Consider the following 11,951-nt stretch of genomic DNA (forward strand, 5'->3'; position numbering starts at 1 on the left):
TATATAGTAGACATATAAATGACTAATAATAATATTGGTTTTTTTTAGAGTTATAATCTAATTTTTTTTAAATAAAGTTATAATTCAATTTATACATATAAAATACTAGGTGTTAAGCCCATGCGATGCACAGTTTAAAAATTTTGAGTCAATTTAAAAAAAAAAAAAAATAAATTCATACTTTATATTTTATAAAATTCTCCTTTAGCTACTACCCTTTAATTTCTTAAAACTTTATTATGAAACGATTGAAGTGAGTAAAATTAACAATCAAATACTACTTAATAGTCAAATCTATTTAATTATCTTAAGTATAAATCTTTTTAAAAAATATTAAAAAAAAAAAAAAAGTAAAACTCTTACTCGTGGCTGCCTGACATTCACAAATATTCCAATACTAGTTTTATCCCCGTGCAAATGCACGGATTTATAATAATAAGACTTGAAAATAAAAATAAATAAATTAATTAATAAAATTCAATTAAAATGGAGTTAGTTTAAATGAAATGGCTTATATGTAACATTATTTATTTTTGAATTTGAATTCATATCATGTCTATCCTTAAAATTCTCATGTTAGATACATTATTTAAAATATTTTATAAATTATTGTAAGTTTTTTTTCATTAAATTTTTTTTATCAATTTATTTTTTAAGGGTAAAAAAGAAATTTAAAAAAAAAACTAAAATGAATGTGACATGTGTACTTAAGGGATAACTCTGGTGATTACTTTAGTATATAGTATAGATAGAGATGAGTAAGGATTATATGACATACTTATACTATTATAATTATTATATTTTAGAAAAGTGTATTTCACTATCTAAATTGTTAAATTTATTAAAATATAAAGATTATTAAAATTTATCATTTCAATTAATTAATAATATAAATTTAGGTAACTCATGAAAACTCTATACTGTGCTAAGATTGCTTACATAGGTTTTTTTTTTTTTTTTTTTTTTTTTTTTGGTGAAGCATACATAGGTATTTAAAATAGTCTTGTATACAAATTACTATATGTTTTCTTTATCACCACTATAATTAAACGTGAATACAATTACAAAGTACAGTATACTCATTTTATATTTCATAGCTATCATTTTTTGTGTCACTTTATATATATATATATATATATATATATATATATATATATATATATATATATTTGTGTCACTCTAATTTTAAAACAATTATTGAATATTGCTTCAAAATTATTTTATTACCTTTTCCTATTATTGTTAGGTCAACCATGTTGAAAGAGTTTATTAGATAATAATTATTTATTTAATAGTAATAGATTAGGTAACAATAATTAAATTAATAGCTAAATAAATAAATAATAAATAACAACATAGTTTAAAAAGCTACAAATATGATTCCATACAAAAAATATGAAAAAAAAATCCTCACGAATAAATTATTGGCATAAATCTAAAATTTCTAATAACTATCTAATGAATTTAATTACTAAACTATGGATGATACTTATGAAGTTTAAATATCCTTTCGCCCCATTAAACTTATTTGATCTTTATATAAGAAGTTTTGATCGTGGAAATTAAGCCTGCAATATATATACATATGTAAATGGTTAGTAAATTCAATAGTATTTTATTTTAAAAGTTAAATATCTAGCAACAAATATCCGAAAGAGTATATACCTTCACTTTTCTAAATGGGTTGTTGGTGGAATCGTTGTCATCTTCCTTATAATTATCAGTTTCATCATGAGAACGTTTTCTATCTTCCTTAACTTTATGACTTGTATGATTTTCTTTCATTGTTGCATCTTCCTTGTCCTTTCTAAAGAATAATAAAATAATTATATTTTTAAGAAATTTTTTTCAAAACTTTAAATGAAAAACATATGTTAAGAACACTTGTTTCAATAATTTTCATCAAAACTTACCTTAAGTACACTTGGTTCAATAATTTTCGTCACAGTGAATGTTTGTCGTGAAACAGCCGAGAAACTCGTACTTTGATTTTCCAATTATTTTTGCTCGAATTTAATTCTCAGATCAAATTAAATCTGTAGGAAAAAAATAGCACATAAAATCATAAGTGAATAATCATAAAGTATTTCAAATAAAAACACGATGTAAGTAACAATTATATAATGTAAGTAACAATTATATACTACCTCCATTACATATTATTTGCAACGATTAGATATTTTTTCTCTCTACTTTATGTCAAATCGTTGCTAATAATATGTAACGGAGGTAGTATATAAGTTAAATTATGAATTACGTACCCAACCATGTATGATTTAAATTTGACACAAATTACTAACACGAAATTGTTTGATGTAGATTGATTTTGCATTATACGTCACTTTATAATAGTAGGGTATTACCATAAGATTATGAAATATTTTTAATTTTTTATTATTAAAATCTATCTTTTAAGCTTATACAATAAATTTGTCATTATCTATTATCCCTTATACTATTATATTTTGATGATATAATAATTAAGAAAAAATATTAGATTAAAAAAAACGAATATTCCAATAATAATCCAACTTGGTGAACCCAAAAAATGGGTATTAAAAAGACTAAGCTAGGAAAATAAAAATTAAAGAAAATTAAAGAAAAAGAAAATTAAATAACTACCTTACTAAAAAGGAAAATATAAAGAAAATCAGAAAAAGGAAAATAAAAGGAAAAAGAAATTGAAAAAGAAAAGAAAAGGCAAAAGAAATAAAAATAAAATAAAAGGAAAAAGAAAATTAAAGAAAAAGATATAAAGATCCTCAAAGTCAGACCCCCTTTCTTCTTCACATTTTCGTTGATCCTCAATTGGGAAATAATCCCACGCATCTTATCAACAACCAATGATCATAGCTATCTTTACTTAAAATTAACTTCCTAGTAGTTTTTTTTTTTATTTTTTTTTTTAAGTAAAGCAAATTTACGTTCATACTTATTATGTTTATCATATATAAGGTAATTTAATTTTAATTTTTTAATTCTAATTTTTGATAATGTATAATATATAATTAATTTAAACTTAAAAATTTCATTTGTCAATTTTTCCTATGTGGCAATTGAATTATTTAATTCTAAAAGAAAACTATTTGATTTGCTACAACAAAAATTTATAATCTTACGTGGCGCTCTAAGAAAATTAAATCCTACGTGGCTCTCTAAAAACTCAGAAAAAAACTCCCCTTTATATATATATATATATATATATATATATATATATATATATATATATATATATATATATATATATTAGATTGGTATTTAATCGAAAATAAAACTCACAATCAACAATTTTATCCTAAAATTGTATCCAAATTTGATTGAAAATACAATTTTAATATGTGCTAAAATTTGTTATATATTTAGATAAAATTTCTAATATTAAAAAATAATATTTTATATTTAATTAATTTAAACTGAAAAATCTCATTCGCCAATTTTGCTTAAGTGGCATTTGAATTATTTAATTATAAAAGATTTGAATAATCTCTTATTTAATTGGCTACTACTAAAATTTATAATCCTACATGTCACACTAAGAAAATTAGATCTTATGTGGCTCTCTTAAAAACTCGGGAAAAAAAAACTCCCCTTTATATATATATTAGATAGATTATAATAGAAAATCAGCAAAAATAATTTCAGTTCAGTAAAATTAATTTAAGTGAACGAGGGCCTTGTATAACTGATTTTCGTTTCATTAAAAAAATAATCTTCTAAAATATTCTGAATATATACAACATAAAATAATCATTTAGATTAATTACTAGATATATCTCTACGAATATTAATAACAAACTTTTATATGTTTTTCTTTTTTTGTGCAAATGAGTCACAATGGCGAGTACATATTTATAACGGGGGAAGGGGTATGAGGATTCGAACCTCTGACCACAAGGATCAAAGGTGGGGTTGAAGCCACTGCTCCAAACTCCTTCCAACCAAACTTTTATTTGTGGTTGACCACATCGTGTGGCCAACCACATATAGTGATTTAAAGGTTATTTGGTTAGTGTTATAGGGGTTACTTGATCAGGGATTATTAAGTCGATCAAGGGTTACTCGATCAAGGTAAGGGCGAAGCTAGGAAATAATTTGAAGGGGACGAAACTTATATTAACTAAGATAATATTATATATGTTTTCAGTTGCAAACTTTTTTTTTCATTATTATAAATTAGCTTCGACTATATTTTTTTTGATAAATTTATTTACTATGGAGTAATATATAACAAAACAAATAATGTTATTAGCTAATAGGTTTTAGGTACTATGATTAGACTCAATGTATAGTTTAAAATAAACTAGGCCATCCATTTTGATTATCAAAGATATGGTTAATTCTGTACAATATGTTCATAAGTGCAATCGTGCAAAACTCAAAACATTGTGACCAATTATAATCAAATAGAAAAGGAAAAAATCATGCCTAGTAGTTGATTTTCAACAAAATATCTTTAACCCATAGTTTTGTTATTCATCAAAATAATCAAGATTACATAGAATAACACAAAACCAACAAGATTTTGGCTGGTGCTTATGATTGAGTGTACAATGTTAAGAGTTTGATTTTTTCCTTTCCCCATTTGTATTATGTATTGCCATTGTGGCTCATTTGTACTAATGCTTAAAGACAAATAAATATAAAATCATACAAGAATTAAATTTACGCTTTACAATTAAGTCAATTAAGAATATGGGGAATATAATTATAAAAAAGATTGTAATACAAATAAACAAAAAGAACAAATAGAAACATTGCAAGGATAAGAGGAATACTGGAAAAACTAATAAAAGAAAGATTAGAATGTGTTGGAGAAATTGCTAATGAGCTTGAGAAGGCTGTGGTGAAGCAACCAGCTTCGCTGATGGAGTCGGTGTGGAAGGCCCCGAGTAATGGCTTGTATAAACTTAACGCAGATGCTGCCTTTTTTGGTCAGCAGAAAACTGGGTATGGGGGTGTATGTTCGGCGTGACTGCATAGGTGATGTTGTTTTGGCCTGCTGTGCGTGCTCCCAGGGGGATTTCGAGGTTAATGTTGGCGAAGCTATGGCGATTAGGCAATGCTTTATGTTGGCTATTGAAGCAGGCTTTCGAGATTTTGTGTTAGAAACCGATAAAATCAAGCTTTTTCATCATATGAAGAAGGGATTTACTCCCCCAAATGAGTTTGGCATGGTGGTCAAGGATATATTAAAGCTCTCGAAAGAATTTCGAAGGGTATCCTTCGTTCTCTTTTGCGAGGAGAGCGGGTAATGAAACAGCGCATTGTTTAGAAAATTTAAGTTGCAATTTAAGTGAGTACCGCGTTTGACTCGAAGAGTACCCACTTGAATTACAAGAGGTCATTTGTAATGATATTGCAAACTTGATGCCTTAGGGCCTGTTCATATTTACTGAATTGAGCTGAACTGAATTGAACTGAACTGAACTAAAAAATTAAAATGCATAAAACTGAACTTAACTGAACTGAACTGAACTGAACTGAACTGAACTGAATTTAACTGAACTGAACTTAACTTAACTAAACTGAACTGAACTGAACTGAACTTAACTGAACTGAACTGAAAATAAGTAAATATGAACAGACCCTTAATAACATTCTCCGCTTTCGGTTTGTTTTTTATTATTTTTATCTCTTACTAACAATACTTTATATTATAAGTCTAATCTATAATTTTCTTAAACTATAAGCCAAGTGGCCCAAGTCTGTTGTTGCAACTAATACAAAACAAAGGGAATATTAACATGCAACTTAACTATTTATAACAATAATTTAAGGGGGACCAGCTTTTTACAATAAAGAAACTTGTATTTGGGCCACGGGGGCTGGGCCTTGCTCCACCCCTCCGGTGGTTTCTCCCTTGGGTCAGGGGTTAATTGGTTGGTTAAGAGTTGCTCAGTCAGGGGTTACTAAGTCGGTTCACTACAAGAAAACATCAAAATTGCGACGGAAAAAGTTCGTCGGAACATACGCCATATCCGTCGGAAAGAAGGGTTCCAGCGGAATTCCGTCGTAAAGGGTCGTCGAAACACCCTTTGTAGGAAAATGGCCATATTCCGACGGAATTTCCGTCGTAAACCTTTCTTTCGACGGAATTTACGAAGGAAATAATGTCGTTGAACTTGTCTTTGGCCTTAATTGATGATCCGTCGCAATTTTCCGACGGAAAAAGATCCGTCGTAATCTATAACTTCCGACGGAAATTCCGTCGTAAACTAAAAATTACGATGGAAAAAAGCGTCGCAAAGTAATAATTACGACGGAAAAATGTGTCGCAAACAACAATTTACGACGGAAAAAAGCGTCGCAAATAACAATTTACGACGGAAAAAAGCGTCGCAAATAACAATTTGCGACGGAATTTTCTGTCGGAAATATATATATACTTTGCGACGGAAAATTCCGTCAGAAATATGTATGTTGCGACGCTTTTTTCCGTCGAAAATTGTTGTTTGCGACACATTTTTCCGTCGTAATTATTACTTTGCGACGCTTTTTTCCGTCATAATTTTTAGTTCCAGCCCGTAAGAAATTCCTGTAAAAATATGCATTTCCAAACCTGAATTTTTTTTATGATAAATCGACACAAAAAAAAACATTTGAAAACCTTAAATTGTTGTTTTAAAAAAATTAATTACCGACCTACGAAATTATATTTGTTTACATATATATATAATAATTATGTCCTAGTACAAAAGATAGTCCACATTTTGGTATCTATACCAAACAAAAGTTAGGTTAGAGTGATTCTATGCTAGACTAAAGCTAAGCTACGCAATCGCCTGGAAACCTTGGCCTGCTCCACCACTACCCGGGTCGTCCCTTGGGTCTCGATGCTGAGGATGAATGGTGGAACATGAGTCGTTGTTGGTGAAACGACTCATCATCTCATCCATACTGTCCTTGTATCTCCTCTCCATTTCAGCCATTCGGGAGTCAATTCGCCTTTCCATTTCGGCTTCCATTTGAGATTGGAGAGCTTGCACCCTGTGTTCCATCTGGTCTTGCATTTGAGAAATGACAGACATCGTGTATTGCTGTGAAGAACGGGAACCTCGACCCATCTGTTTGCCATAGTAGAGCTCTGCACTTTGGCCAAGTCCCTTCACACGCCCCTTCTTATTGCGCCCACCCACCGTCTCCCAGTACAACTCATTGGGACTCTTCTGAATCCCCTGACTCCTTGTTTCTTCGAGCTTCTTCTGGTAGGTCTCCTACAAAATATTGAAGATAATAAAAAATATTGTTAAAAAAATAACCAACAATATAAGGTAAGGTTTCTTTCTTCTAACATTCCAATATCACATACTTTTAGGTGCCTAAGGATAGAAATAAAGAAAAATAAGCACATAAGTCAAATATCGACCCTAACTCATTCAAAATCATCCAAATTTGGCCTATATGGCTTAAACCATGCCTATTTTCTATGTTTTCAAGAAAATATAAGGTTTCTTTCTTCTAACATTCCAATATCAATTGTTTTTAGGTGCCTAAGGATAGAAATTAAGAAAAATAAGCACATATGTCAAATATCGACCCTAACTCATCCAAAATCATCCAAATTTGGCCTATATGGCTAAAACCATGCCTATTTTCTATGTTTTCAAGCAAATGGACTCGTTCTTTCTTCTGACATTCCAATATCAATTGCTTTTAAGTGCCTAAGGATAGAAATTAAGATAAATAAGCACATATGTCAAATATCGGCCCTAACTCATCCAAAATCATCCAAATTTGGCCTATATGGCTAAAACCATGCCTATTTTCTATGTTTTCAAGAAAATGGACTCGTTCTTTCTTCTAACATTCCAATATCAATTTCTTTTAAGTGCCTAAGGATAGAAATTAAGAGAAATAAACACATATGTCAAATATCAACCCTAACTCATCCAAAATAATCCAAATTTGGCCTATATGGCTAAAACCATGCCTATTTTCTATGTTTTCAAGCAAATGTAAGGTGTCTTTCTTTTAACATTCCAATATCAATTGATTTTAGGTGCCTAAGGATAGAAATTAAGAGAAATAAGCACATAAGTCAATTTTCGACCCTAACTCATTCAAAATCATCCAAATTTGGCCTATGTGGCTAAAACCATGCCTATTTTCTATGTTTTCAAGCAAATGTAAGGTTTCTTTCTTCTAACATTCCAATACCAATATGTACCTAGAGAACATTGTAGAGAAATGACAAGCAAGGATCCTCCTTAGAATTAAAAAAAAAGGAATACATTCACCACCTAAGTGAGATTAAACGTACAAGGACAGTCCCAACCGGGGACTATTCAAGACATACTCCTAATGTGTATGCCTTGAACGGGTATCTAGGCGTATGATTATGCAAATGATTTATTTAAAGATATTAAAACTAAACTAACATACAAAAAATTATACAAATATATCATAATTAAACTTAACATAAACAAACATATCATAAAACCATAACATTAATATAAACAAATCAAACCAAACAAAACCTAACTAAACTAACATATCATAATATTAAATATAGTAACATGCATTATAAAAAATTAAACTTAAGTAAGAAACATTATATTAAACTAAACAAAACTAAACTAGATTATAATGAACTAAAGTAATCTAACATACATCATATTAAACAAAATGAACAAAACGTACCTAAAGTTTCATAATATTAAACTAATCTAATATACATTAGTAAAACTAAACTAAATTAAACCACATTATATTAAAATAAACTAAACTAAACTAACATACTTACAAAAAAGTAAACTAAACTAACATACTTACAAAAAAAAACGTAACTAAACTAAACTAAAACACATTATATTAGAATAAACTTAACTAAACTAAGTTATGTTAAACAAAACCAAACCAAATTAACGTAAATACATTATATTAGGGTTTGTAATGTGACTAACCTTTAGATCTGCACTTCTTTTTGACAATTAAACCATCTAATTGTACAAATCCTACAAAATATTAAAAAAAATAAATTAAAAAAATAAGGGTTTAATTTTAAACAAAAAAAAAAAAAAAAAAAAAAAAAACAAAGTGGGGGAAACTAACCTAGACGCGGCGCCAACAACAACAAGCAGCTACGGCGAGGGAAGGGAGGAGGCGGAGGCCGGAGGCGGAGGCCGGAGGCTGCGGTTGTGGTGGTCTAAAAGTCAGATTTGAAAGTAATTAAAAAAACAAAACAAAAACGAAAACGAAAACGAAAACCAAAAAAAAAATTATAAACTTACCTAGACGCGGCGCCGGCAACAAGCACCGTCAACGGAGGCTCGACGGGAAACCGCCGTTGTATTTCTCTTTCTCCTTCTCGTCCTCTTTCTCCCTTACATAGTCGACGCTGTGTGGGTCTTCGTCGGCGGCGGATGCGTGACGGACGGCGGCGAACGCGTGACCGGAGGCGGGCGGATGAGTGGTCCCCTTTTCCTCTTTCCCTCTCTCTTTCTCTCCTTCTCTTTCTTCTGTGCGGTCCTGAGTTGCAACGACTATTTCCCCCTTTTTTGTTAGGGTAAATGAAGTTGGGTAATTTTAAAAAAAAAAACAAGTTTTTCCGACGTAATATTTTCCGTCGTAATTCCTTTTCCCGACAGAATATTCCGTCGTAAACCTATTTTCGATGAAATATTCCGTCGAAAAAAGGAAATTACGACGGAAAATATTTCCGTCGAAACAATTGAAATCCGTCGAAAACTTGCGACGGAAAGATAGGTCCGTCGGAACCGATCCGTCGCTATTTAGCCTATTTCTAGTAGTGGTTATAGGATACTAAGTTGGTCATGGGTTACTTGATCAAGGGTTACTCGGTCGATCAGGGATTACTTAGTAGATTAGGGGTTACACGATTAGAGGTTATTCTTTGATCAAAGTTTACTTGGTGTGTGTTAGCCGCAAACAAAAGTTGATGTTTAATAATATATTATTGTATCATTTATAATGTGCAACTAATTTAGAGGTGATCAAGTCCAGGGGCGGATCCAACGAGGTTAGGGGGTTCAACTGAACCCCGTTATTAGATCCGGAAAAAAGATGGGAGTTTTACTTACAAAAAAAAATACAAATGCATTCTTAGTTTTACTTTAAAATGGGAGTTTTACTAAAAAAAATAGAAACACATTATATTATTGTATATTTTATAATGTGTAGCTAATAAAGAATTTTCAAAACAAATATATACAATGTTAGGCGCGCAGCTCAGTTGGATAAGTTAGTAATTTTTAAACAGAAGGTCCCGGGTTTGAGTACAAAGATGCATTCTTAGTTTTTTTTTTCTTTTTAATTTTATCTGTTTTCCCCCTATCCTTAGGGCCTCTCTTTCTCTTTTATTTTTCACATAGATAAAATTAAAAAGCATAGGCAAGTAGCCATCCTCTTAGCGACTTCACTCTTCTCTAAATCTCTGGCCGCCGCACTTAGGGGTGTCCATTATTCGGAGTCTAGTCCGAAATCCAATCTAATCCAGTCCAAATAAGCTATTCGGATTGGACTTTATTTTATTTGGATTGGATTTGGACTCTAATTGTTTAAGTCCAAAAAGTCCAGTCCAGATAGTCCGAACTAATAATAATAATAATAATAATAATAATAATAATAATAATAATAATAATAATAATAATAATAATAATAATAATAATAATAATAATAATAATAATAATAATAATAATAATAATAATAATAATAATAATAATAAGGAAAAATTGCCCGGATTAATCCGACCTTTGGCTCATCCGCTCAAAATAATCCTACCTATTGATTATTTTTAAATAATCCAACCTTTATACCCAATCCGCTTAAAATAATAATAATAATAATAATAATAATAATAAAAAATTAATGATAATAATAATAATAATAATAATAATAATAATAATTAATAATAATAATAATAATAATAATAATAATAATAATAATAATAATAATAATAATATAAACCTCAACCCATATAACATTAGTAAGTCCAAACCCAATAGCCCAAATCCGCTAAATCCCCTAATAAGTCTATTGTAAACCCTGGTCCTTCTAGAGTAGATGGACCACTGGCCCATATACACTACAAACCTCAAATCTCGCGGCCCAAACACTCTCAAAATTTCTTCAATTTATTATTTTTTTTTTTTTTTTTTTTGCTCCAACAAACATATCTCTCCTCTGCAATTACTTTCATTTTGCAATTGCTCAATACTTGTCTATCTCCTCTGCAATTGACGAATCACCATGGAAGAAAACAAGAAAAAGGTCCAGAAAGGTAATTAAATATTTGAACAACTTAAAATTTCTTTAGATTTCTTTAAATTCGTTAATTGATTTTCTTCAAACTTGTTGTAATTTGTTAAAATTATTTAAATTTTGGTAATTTGTGTATGATTTCTAAACATTTTTCACATTTTTTCAACAAATTATTCTACAAGTAATGATGAAGATGAATTGTTGAAGCTAATCCGATTAATTTCAAGGCATGCAATGGTGCCTTGCAATTGTTCGGATATATTTACCAAATGTTAAAAATTTGCGATGTTCATATTTTTTTTACTAAAAATTCAAAATTTGAAATTGTTTAGATTTTTTTTATTAAATATTCAAAAGTAAAGCCGTGGTACATTGCAATTGTTCTGATATTTTTGCTAAATGTTCAAAATTTACGATATTCGGATTTTTTTATTAAATGTTCAAAATATGCAATCGTTCAAATTTTTTACTAAATATTCAAAAGTATAGGCGTGGTACATTGCGATTTTTCAGGTTTTTTTTACTAAATGTTGAAAATTTCCGATGTTCGGTTTGGATTTTTTTTTTACCAAATGTTCAAAATTTGCAATTGTTCAAATTTTTTTACTAAATGTTTAAAAGTATAGGTGTGGTATAATGCGATTGTTCAGATACTTTTACTAAATAGTCAAATTTTTTGATGTTTAGTTCATATTTTTTTTTACTAAATGTTCAAAATTTGCAGTTGTTCA

The sequence above is a fragment of the Chenopodium quinoa genome, unplaced genomic scaffold (genome assembly GCF_001683475.1).
Source record: "Chenopodium quinoa cultivar QQ74 unplaced genomic scaffold, ASM168347v1, whole genome shotgun sequence".
NCBI classification, from domain to species: Eukaryota; Viridiplantae; Streptophyta; class Magnoliopsida; order Caryophyllales; family Amaranthaceae; genus Chenopodium; species Chenopodium quinoa.